Raw genomic sequence first — 11,282 nt, forward strand, 5'->3', positions numbered from 1 at the left:
CATTGACCCATTGGTTTTTTAGAAGCATGCTGTTTAGTCTCCACATTTGTGTTTTCCTGTTTTTCTTTCTGTAATTGATTCCTAGCTTTATACCATTGTGGTTAGAAAAAATGTTTGATATAGTTTCTATCCTCTTAAATTTAAGTCTTGTTTTGTGGCCTTGCACATGATCTATCCTGCAGAACATTCCATGTGCACTTGAAAATAATGTGCTTTCTGCTGTTTGTTTTTGGATATAATGTCCTGTGGATATCTATTAAGTCTAACTGGTCTATTGTGTCACTCATGACCGCTGTTGCCTTATTGACTTCCTGTTTGGATGATCTGTCCATTGATGTAAGTGGGGCTTTCTCTCACTCTTTCAATTGAGACCAGTTACTCTGTCTTCTCATTTTGCTTAACTTTCTCTATCTCTATGAATTTTGGTGAAACAGTTATATATTGCAGTCTTGGAGGGGTGTCCTTATAGGGGAGCATCCCTGTACAGACTGCTTGTGCTCAGTGCCTTTTGTTGTAGAGCTAGATTTGACCTAGATGCAAGTTATTTCTTTCCATAAGGTATGCTGTCAGCTATCACCTTGGTAGGAGGCAGGACTGGAGAAGGAGGGTCTAGGGCTGAAGGCAGGTATTCCCTTATGCTCAGGGGCTGTCATGATCCCATTGGGGGGTGGGGCTGGACCCCTAGTTACTGGGGCAGACATCCTGAGGATTTGTTCTGAGCTGGCTCTCTTCCCTTTAAGTGTGTGTTTTCCTCTTTCCCAGCCCTGGGACCCTTTCCCCAGAGAGGAGCAATGCTGTAGTAAGTGGGGCCCATTCAGGCTCTCAGCTCATGATTGACCATGAGCTGCACCTGGTCAGCTTCAAAGAGAAGTCTGAGCTACCTCCAATGCACTGCCTGTGCAGGTGCCAGTGACTGTTGCCCTTGTGCTGCTCAAACAAAACCTCAGGTCCAAGTCTTCTTTGTCCCTCACAGCTGATCTCTCCCCCCAGCCTCTGCCACCCCCTGCCCTGTTGTGGAGCCACACTCCAGGGCAGGTGGGATCCATGTGGGCTCTTGGTGTGTATCATGAATTGGGGCAAAGGCTGTGGTGGACCAGCTGCCATCAGAGTTCCAGGGTGCTTCTTATGCATTACCTGAGTAAGTGCCACCAATGTCCACCCCCACCCCACCCAGATGCATCCTTGGATCTGAGTCACCTCTGCATCCCACGGCCAGGCTCTCTCCTTGGTTGTGGCAGCCTTAGGCTCAGTGCAAAGCTGCAGTGTGGAGTTAAGTGGGACTGGAACATTTGCCCAGCTCAGGCTGAGGCATGTGCCAGGGCAGTCATGGGAAAGCAGGCAACCACTAGAGCAGTCTCAACCTGACCTTTCTGCTCTGCCTTGGGGCAAGCTAACGTTCATGTGTTCCTCATCAGTGGAGTCTAGGCTTCTCATAGCTCTCTTATTAGTCCCAGAAGCCCTCCAACTAGACAAGGGGATCACCTTCCCTGTGTAGGCCCCCACAGTAGGAGCACCCAATAAATGGCTTGAACTTCTCACTCCCCAGGGTGAATCTCTGTCCATGTAATCTCCATTTTTCTCTGAGTCCTCTCCCAGGGGTGTGGGTCCTGATCTGATCCCTTCTCTTCCTTTCCTACCTGATTCTGTCTAAATGTTTATTACAGCCTTGGTTGCACAGGAGTCTTTCTACCAGTTTCCAGTTAGTTTTCAGTAAGGATTTTTCCACTTGTGGATGTGTTTTTGATGTGTTCATGGTGGGAGCTGAGTTCATGTCTTCTTATTCCGCCATCTTGATCAATCTCCCAAAAGAACTCTTAAAACTCAACGGTAAGAAAACAAACAACTGATTTAAAAAAGAGCCAAAGGATGCTTCACATCATGACATCAGGGAAATGCACATTAAAACAATAACAAGAAAAAAATGCATACCTGTTAGAATAGCCAAAATCCAGAGAACTGACAACACCAGATGATGGTGAGGATGGAGGGCAACAGGAACTTGCATACATTGCTAATGGGAATGCAAAATGGAACAGCCACTTTAGAAGGCATTTTAGCAGTTTCTTATAAAATTAAATATACTCTTGCCATATAATCCAGCAACTGCACTCCTTGTTGTTTACCCAAAAGACCTGAAAATTTATGTCCATGCAAAAAGCTGAATACAGATGTTTAGAGCAGTTTTCTTCATTACTGCCAAAACTTGGAAGGAATAAAGATGCCCTTCAGTAGGTAAATTATGGTACATCTGGAAAATGGAATACTATACAATGCTAAAAAGATATGAGCTATCGACCCATGAAAAGACATGGAGGAATCTTATATGCATATTACTAAGTGAAAGAAGCCAATACGTAAAGGCTACATACATACTGTGTAATTCCAACTATATGACATTCTGGAAAAGGCAAAACTATGGAGAAAATAAAAAGATCAGTGGTTATGGGGTTGGTTCAGAAGAGTAGGATGAATAGGCAAAGCACAATATTTTTCAGGCAGTGAAAATATTCTGTATGTTGTTATAATAATGGATATATGTCATGAGAGATTTATCCAAACTTACAGAAAGTACATCACCAAGTGTGAACCCTAAGGTAGACAATGAACTTTTGATAATTATGATGTGTTAGTGTAGGTTCATACTTAGTGAAAAAATGTACCATTCTGGTGAGTAATGTTGATAATAGGAGAAGCCATACATGTATAGGGTCAGGGAAATATCTTTACTTCCCTCTCAATTTGGTTGTCAATCTAAAACTTCTCCTAAAACCAAATTATTTAAAATTAAAAAAAAATAATAATTATCTACTATTAGCATTATTTTATTATCTTCTCCAAAACTTGAGAGGAGAAGGAAGGCTACCCCCCCTGGTTTCTGGCTGGTTTAACTTCTCTTACAAGTGTGAAGTCTTTCCCACTGCATGTGTGGACACCCAGCCTGCTCCTTCCAATTCTGTCTACCTCCAACCACTGAGAATGACAGTGAGAGAGACTAGTCATGTGTGAGGGCAGGGAGTATATGGGAAATCTCCTTACCTTCTTCTCAAATTTTTTGTAAACCCAAAACTGCTCTGAAAAAGTAAAGATTTATGAAAAACACAAAATGGTAGATTAACAAGAAAATACTGTTTGGAAACCCAAACAATGAATGATTTAGGTAGACATCCATCTAACCTGCATACATGGGAGAGGTTCTGCCCATGTACGAAGCCTGACATTGAGATCAAATTGGCAAATAAGCACTACTCACTGTCAATGTGTGCATCTTCATAAAAGTAACATAATGCAGTAATGAAATTAAGGTTTCCCTTGTAGGAGATGATGTAGTTCATGGGAAGAATGTCCAGCATTGGTGTCAAAAAGGTATGTGTTTGAGTCCCATCCTTTATAAGTGATGTGACCTTGGGCATGCTTACATTTTTATATCTCAGATCCTTCATCTAAAAAAAATGCATCTGCCATACAGTGAGGATGTAAATATTTTTAAAAATGTAACCACATGTGGTGATGGATGTTAAGACATATTGTGGTAATTATTTTGTAATATACACATATATCAAATCATAATGTTGTACACCTGAAACTAATATAATTTTATATGTCAATTATATTTCAATAAAAATGTCTTTAAATCCCATAGTTTTAGCTCATCTCCTGGCACACAGTAGGCTATCAAAAACCAGGTGGCTTCTAGCCATACGGGGAAAAAAATGTTTACGAGATTGCTAGGTCTTATACCCTTCACAAGAAGGATAAATTTGAATAAAAAATTGAGTACAGGAATTGAACACACCAAGTTCAGACAATCAGAGGCTAAATATTTTCTAGAAGATGAGGGTTTTCCCTAGGGTAAGTAATTTTACAGACAGGGAATGACAACAAGCCGACTGCTCTATAAGAGAGATGTTAGGTTTGTTGCCTGAAAAATTAATACTGTAGCTTCAAATTAGGCTCACTACATTTAAAGTAAAGTTGACTTTAAATCTTTCTTAATCCTTACAGTAAAAGTTACAGTTTCAGGGAACAGGTTCTTTCTATTAAAGTCTAAGCTTCACCAGCATAATTAAGACTCATTTAAAGTAGAATTAATTTTGGCATGTGGCAGAGAGGTCGTAGTTAATTCTTATTCCTTATTACCTTGTAACCTTGGATACGTCGAGATGTGTACCTGGGATGGAGCAAGAAGGCCAGGTGTTCTTCACTCACTTTGTAAATGTATCTTTTCTTAGGCTTGGGCTTTCCCTCAAGAGCTCAGCCACTGAATTGCTGTACCCCATGCCTAGTCTTGGTAATTTACAGAATTATCTAACTATGACACTGGATGGATCCTCAGAGGTCATGGAGCCCAACTGCCCTCCAAGTTTAGAATCTCTGACATCTACAGAAAACCTCTTGAGGTGGAATATAGGGATAGTTATGCAAATTTATTTCTCTGAGCCCAGGGTGGCACTCATTCTAGGCAGGTGCTTTAAGTCCTGCTTTCTTTCTGACATCAGGAATTACCTAAAGCAAACCTAAAGCACTAAATAGCCCTTACACCTAAGAATAGCAGTAGGGTGGGTTGGGAAATGACTTTCTAGAAGAAGAAAATTTAAATTAATGATTTATTTTGGTTAAATACAAGCTGAATGACATCTCATTTGATTAATTTAAAAATATCAATGAATAATTTGCTATTTTATCTGAAACACAAATAAGCAAATAAACTTGGCATTCTAGGTAGTAGAACTTTTCAAGTTACTGTAATCTTATTTTAGTTTATTCTTTTAAAATTATTTATTTATTTATAAACATTTTTATTATTTTACACATGTTAGATAATTAATTTAGAAAGCACAGAAAACAGCAAAGAAGAAATAAAAGTTATCCATTATCCTTCCACCCACTCAGAATTAGGTATCATTAATATTTTGGATTTCTTTCTAATCTTCCTTGCATGTGTTTGTGGGTGCATATTGATTTCATAGAATTAGGGACATATCATGTTGTATATGTTACTGCTTTTTTCATCAAAAGTAATTTCATGCATATGTCTTAATACCATTTAATATAATGAATGAGGCTACTATAGGGTAAATATTATTCAAAATAAAAATATATCTCACCCAACTCCTATTATATAGCAAGAGTAACATTTCACATCAAATGGGAGAAATTGGATTATTAAACATTGGAGACGAAAACCTTTGTCAGAGGTGGGAGTACAGTTAGGTTCCTAATTCACAAAATACACAAAAATAAATCACTGGCAATTATGGTTAATTGAAATGTAAAAATTGTCTAAACATACAGTAAATCATACAGCAAAGAACTATTAAATTATAATTTAAAGAATTTCTGTTTAACAATAACATACAATTTTACTCAAATTGCAAAAAATATTTGCAACATTTATAATACTCGATATATGTAAACATGTAATATATAAATATAAATAACATGAAAACAACTACAATTAGAAAAAGATGAACACTCTAAAGAAAAATGTGTAAGTCACATTAAGAGGCAGATTTCAGAAAAGAGAATACAAAATATTCAACTTCATTAGTCGTCAAAGATGTGCCCCTTACATGCCACTTGTATTGATTTAATTTTTCTTCCAATCAAATCACTATAGATATAGATAATATTTTTATATTGTATATTTTCCCCTCAATCCAGTATAAATAGTATTGTTGCCTTTTTAATCACTGCTGTATATTCCCAGTAACAGGCCCATACTTAATATATGTAGTAGTTAACTACTGCTGCATAACAAATAATCTCAGATTTTCAGTGGGGTATAGCAATAAGTATTTACTTTTTGTTCATGAGTTTCTAAGTCAGCTAGGATGGTTCAGCTTCATGTTGCAAGTTGGGTGGGGTAGCTGTACTCCATCTGCCACTCATCCTTCTCCTGGTCCAGCAGGATGGGTGGGCCATGTGCTCTTTTAAGTATGGCATAAATACAAGAAAGCATAACCAGCCACAAAATCTCACTTTAAGTTCCTCTTACATCATATCTTCTAACTTCACATTGCCCAAAGAAAGTTACTCTGTGAAGCCCAAAGTCAAGAAAAGGGAAGTATACTGACTTTGTAAAAAAAAAAAAAGTGTACTACCTTTTGTAAAAGTATACTGCAAAGGTATATAGCAGGGAGTGCAGATATAGATAGGATAAAGAATTGGGCCCCGGGGCTTCCCTGGTGGCTCAGTGGTTGAGAGTCCGCCTACCGATGCAGGGGACACAGGTTCGTGACCCGGTCTGGGAAGACCCCTCATGCCGCGGAGCGGCTGGGCCCGTGAGCCATGGCCGCTGAGCCTGCGCATCCGGAGGCTGTGCCCTGCAATGGGAGAGGCCACAACAAAACAAAAAAAAAGAATTGGGCCCAATAATCCTCCCCAGTATTATATATATTTATATATAAATATCTAATATTGATATATGTAATATTGATATATATTTATATAAAACATAAGACAAAAAGAAGATATTACTCCCATCTATTATTTTTATTGTACTTAATTACAATAGGCAATGTTAATGAGAATATGGAAAACTCAATGTTAAGAATATAGCTAAATACCCTTTGGCCCTGTAGTTCATTTGCATGAAGTTAACATTTCAGATATAACCAGAGATGCACTCAAAAATTACTTCTGTGATTGTTCATTGCAATATCATTTATATTAGAGAAAAATTGGAATCAACCTCCTCTTATTCTGAGACAGCACTTTCTTTTCTTACTGTATTTAATTTGACCTAGCACAGCCAACATTTCTCATTATTGCATACGATGGCTTGCAACCTTGGCCAAATAATAGAAATGCATTTTTTCCCAATGAAATCTACTACAACTATTTGAGTTTATTAATTAAAAAATCATTTATTTACTGTCTACTGAATTTTAGGAATGAATTCGTCATCTTCCTTCTACCCTTGAATTGCTCAGATAAACAGCAGAAGTCTTTGGAGAGAGTGTGTGTATAAGAATCATGAACAGATAAAAAGGTGCAGTGATGGATAGATACAAATTCTTGATATTAAGAGGTCCACCTACTAGAGAATGAACTTGAGGATATGGGGAGGGGGAAAGGTAAGCTGTGACAAAGCGAGAGAGAGGCATGGACATATATACACTACCAAACTTAAGATAGATAGCTAGTGGGAAGCAGCCGCATAGCACAGGGAGATCAGCTCGGTGCTTTGTGACCACCTGGAGGGGTGGAATAGGGAGGGTGGGAGGGAGGGAGACACAAGAGGGAAGAGATATGGGAACATATGTATATGTATAACTGATTCACTTTGTTATAAAGCAGAAACTAACACACCATTGTAAAGCAATTATACTCCAATAAAGATGTAAAAAAAAAAAAAAATGAGGTCCAGATAAAAGACAACTGACTCAGCTGGAAGAATTGGGACAGATCCCTCAAGGAGGAAGAGTTAGAATCTAGGCTTTGCTTGTAAATATGATAAGAATGAGAAAAGCTTAACAAGGGTTAATCAGTAATGGGAGCTTTGAAAATGCCAAGATTCCTTTAAGGTCTGTACTCATGGCATTTGATTGACATTGCTCTCCACTTCAGGGAAGAGAAAGGGGTGTCCTTCTCTAGGTCCAAAGCCTCTGGAAAAAATGGGATGTCAGCTTTGTTAAGTGACCCTGAAAGGGTACAGGTTACCAGATAAGCTGTGGAGGGCCTAAGTTCACTTCTTATTCTGGCTTCTGGCTCTAGGTCCTGGTTTTAATGTCTATTGTACTGTCCCAAATGAAATTTGGTAGGGGAGAGAGGGAAGGAAGGTTCATTCACTTATCAGGGTTGGTTGAAAAAGGAAACTAATTACAATTTAATAGTCTTCTTTATTTCATAATATCCAAAATATGAACTCGTAGAAAACATTGGTACCAAAAGGTCATTGTTAAAAGCAGAAGTCTGTCAAGTAGGTGGCAAAGACTCTGGGAGACTCATATGTTTTATATTGTATTCATTCTTTTGTTTACCCAGGTATTAATTTGTTTAACAAATATTGCAACACATATTGGAAAGCTTGACTCCTTATTTTCTTTTAGATGGTTTAGGATCATAAACAAATTGTTTAGGATCTATTAACACCAGATAAACATTCACAGGGCGGGTGGTAAGCCATCTTCAAATCAAGGCCCATCCATGTCCTTAATTGGTTAGCAACGCTGCATTTAAGACACAGGAGTCTGCACTTCAAACTCTATCACACAGGATTCAAAAGACCAAGACAGGAATCCAGTGCTTTAGAAATAGTTTTTCTGTCCTAAAAATGCAAACAATTGAGCCAAGCAACTCACCACTTTTTTTGATTAATTTTGAGTAAAAATGGGCTTCGAGTCATCAGGCTGGGACCCCTGATTTGAACAGCATCAGCGAAAAGAAACTCATCTTTATCTGGAATTAACTACAAATTCAATTAGAATAAAAATCTTAGCCCACCTCGTGGAAAAGATTTTACACAAAGAAAACCAGATGTTTCAATAGCATTGAGAGTACTTTACCCAGCAGTATAAGGAATTTTCCATCTTGTAAGCCCAATCACTGGTGAAAGTTACACAGATCCAGCTTCCCTAGCACACAAAACAGCTTCCATTCCCCATGCTCCTTTAATTAGATTTACTTCTTTAACCAAAGTAGTATTGGGTTGAAAGAATGGGAGGGGAGGAAGGACTTTACTTAATACTGTGTTAGCAAGTTTAGAAAAGATTGAAGAGTAAGAGGTTGAAGTCTATTTGGAGATTCTCTCCCAGATGAAGCATTTCTTATTTACTGTGAGTGTATTCAGTTGGAAAAACGTAGTAATAAAATTAATCACTAGAGGTTATAGTAAGATCACACCTTAGTTCTTTTTTCAGCTTCGAATAGATTATAGAACAATGGAGCATAAATGGAAAATAGAGGAGATTTAGAACAGACACAGATGTTATGTAGCATTTTGTTTCACATGAGAATAATAAACGTACAGAAAGACCTGTGAGACAAGGTTGTGAAGGAAAACACGACAGGATCACTCCTACCACACGTGGGAAAGAGCACTCAAGTGAAAGGGATCCAGGTGGGCTTAAATGACCTCTGCTTGGTTTCTGGAGATGTCTTAACTCTGCATTTTTTAAGCCTGTCTTTGTATTTGTTTAACAAGAATAGTGAGAGAGCCTGAGAGACAAAGGTAAGCTTGTGCAAAGAAGTAGCAGTGAATTATAAAGGCTAAAGTACAAGTGACCATTCACTCTTTTATAGTTACAGTGTCACAGTGTTAGACAAAACCACCCCACATGTGGCTTAGTTTCGACTTCTTTCCATACTGCAGTGTTCAAATGTGTTGTATCTTTGGACCTTTCTCACTGTGATCACGAGGGTCTCCTAACAGCTATTTCTAGTCCTCTTAACCCTTTTTGGAGACTAATTCACCCCTCAAAAAGCACTAAGAGGGAGTTTCCTAAAATATAAATCTGGTTGCGAAAGTCTCTGTTTAAAATGGTGCAGGCTCCCCCATCTTCTTAAGGAACAATACCCTAGTTCTTTATTTTTTTATAAGACTTCCTCCTCTTTCCTGGATCATTTCCCATTGCATGTTGCCACTCTCAATCTGCTTCCCATGAATGTGTTAAACCCTTCCTCATATTTGTCCATTCAATGTATTTTAAAAATTATTTATTTAACACCTCCTATGCGCCAGGCACTTTTATAGTCATTGGGAGTGGAGTGATAAACAAACCAGAGGTGAAGTCTCTCACCTCATGCGTCCATCTTCTAATGGGGAATAAGAACCAAAAACACACCAGCCAATAAGTACAAATGCAGATGGTGACGAGTACTATGAATAAAAGTAAAGAAGTGAAAGAAAAGAAAGAGTGATGCTTAAGTAGGGCTATAAATGAAGGTGACACTGGAGGTGGTGAAATCAAGTGAGGGAGGGAGAAGAGGGGGTGGCTGCAGCCTGGGCACCATTTTAGATCATGCAGGACTTTGGAGGTGGAGACCAGCCATTGACACTTTTTAAAAACTGTCTAGGGTATTATAATGTTCAGCTAAGAATCGTGGTATCAAACCAAGGCAGGGGATTTTGTTTTAACTCTGACATGGGATGTCACTGAGTGCAGAAATGGCATGAACTTACTTATGTGTTGTTCTCTTCCCTTGATTTCTGAGAAAAGATTGTGGAAGGCAAGCATGGAAGCAGCAGACTAAACAGGAAGCCATTGCACTTGACCTGAGGAGAAAGAAGTTCTAGACTAGGACTAGTCCAAAGTATTGGACTAGGAAGGTAATATTGGATATGGTGATAAACCACATGGCCAGGTGTGAGCTATATGTTGAAAGTGGAGCCCACAGGGTATCATCATGATTATGCATAATATTCCTAGTCCCTAGAATGCTATGTTCACTTCTACACATTTGTTAAATCAAATTTCATCAGAACAGTTCCTTGCATTCCCCAGCACAAGAGTTTGTTCCATACCTGTCCCCTGCAGACATCTGAATTTTCCAACTTCTCTCTGAAGGGTTTCCTTCTCTGTGTTCTCAAGGTAACTCCATGCCTCTGTTGTGCCATAAACCCTATCCCCATTAGGATCGTTTTCATATGTGTCTCTCCAGATTACATTTTACTCATCTTCATATCCCTGAGGTTTAGCACAGAGCCTTGCAATTACTGGGTGTTAAGTCATTGTTGAATAGGTAATGAAATGAATTAATGAATAAATAAACAAATGAGTAAATAAACAAATGCATTTTTTTAAGGCAGGTAGTCTCATGGCAGAAACGAGAACAGAAAAATCTCATGCAAAATGTGGAGTACGGATTTATTCCTTTGTTGATTAAATATTTCCTAAGTGTCCTAAATTAACAAAGCTATAAGTCCTCAGTAGGTTACTAATATTTCCTCAACTGTAAAATGGCAATAATAAATGAAATGTGATAAAATCCATCAACATGTCAGCTACAAATTCTTCTGTTTTTCTCAAGTTCACAGGCACAGTATTAGGGTAGTATGATAAGGAGAAAAAGACCAAGCCCCATGGACTAATTTTCCTAGGAAACTAGGAAATGGAGGAAGGTGCAAAGGAAGTAATGCACAGCAGGGAGAATGTGTGTTGGTGGTAGCTCATCCTGTTGGGCCACATCCAACAAGCAAGTGAAAGGAGGGTGAGTGTCCAAGGTAGAAAGTTTGGTTTGGCACATTTAAGGAAAGGAGAGTAAGAGGGTCTCAGGAGTTTCAGTGTGTTGAAGAACTCAGAGACAAAAGTAACTGTGGCCTCTGGACTTGGACACTCTTT

Source organism: Lipotes vexillifer, unplaced genomic scaffold (genome assembly GCF_000442215.2).
Source record: "Lipotes vexillifer unplaced genomic scaffold, Lipotes_vexillifer_v1.1 scaffold665, whole genome shotgun sequence".
Lineage (NCBI taxonomy): Eukaryota > Metazoa > Chordata > Mammalia > Artiodactyla > Lipotidae > Lipotes > Lipotes vexillifer.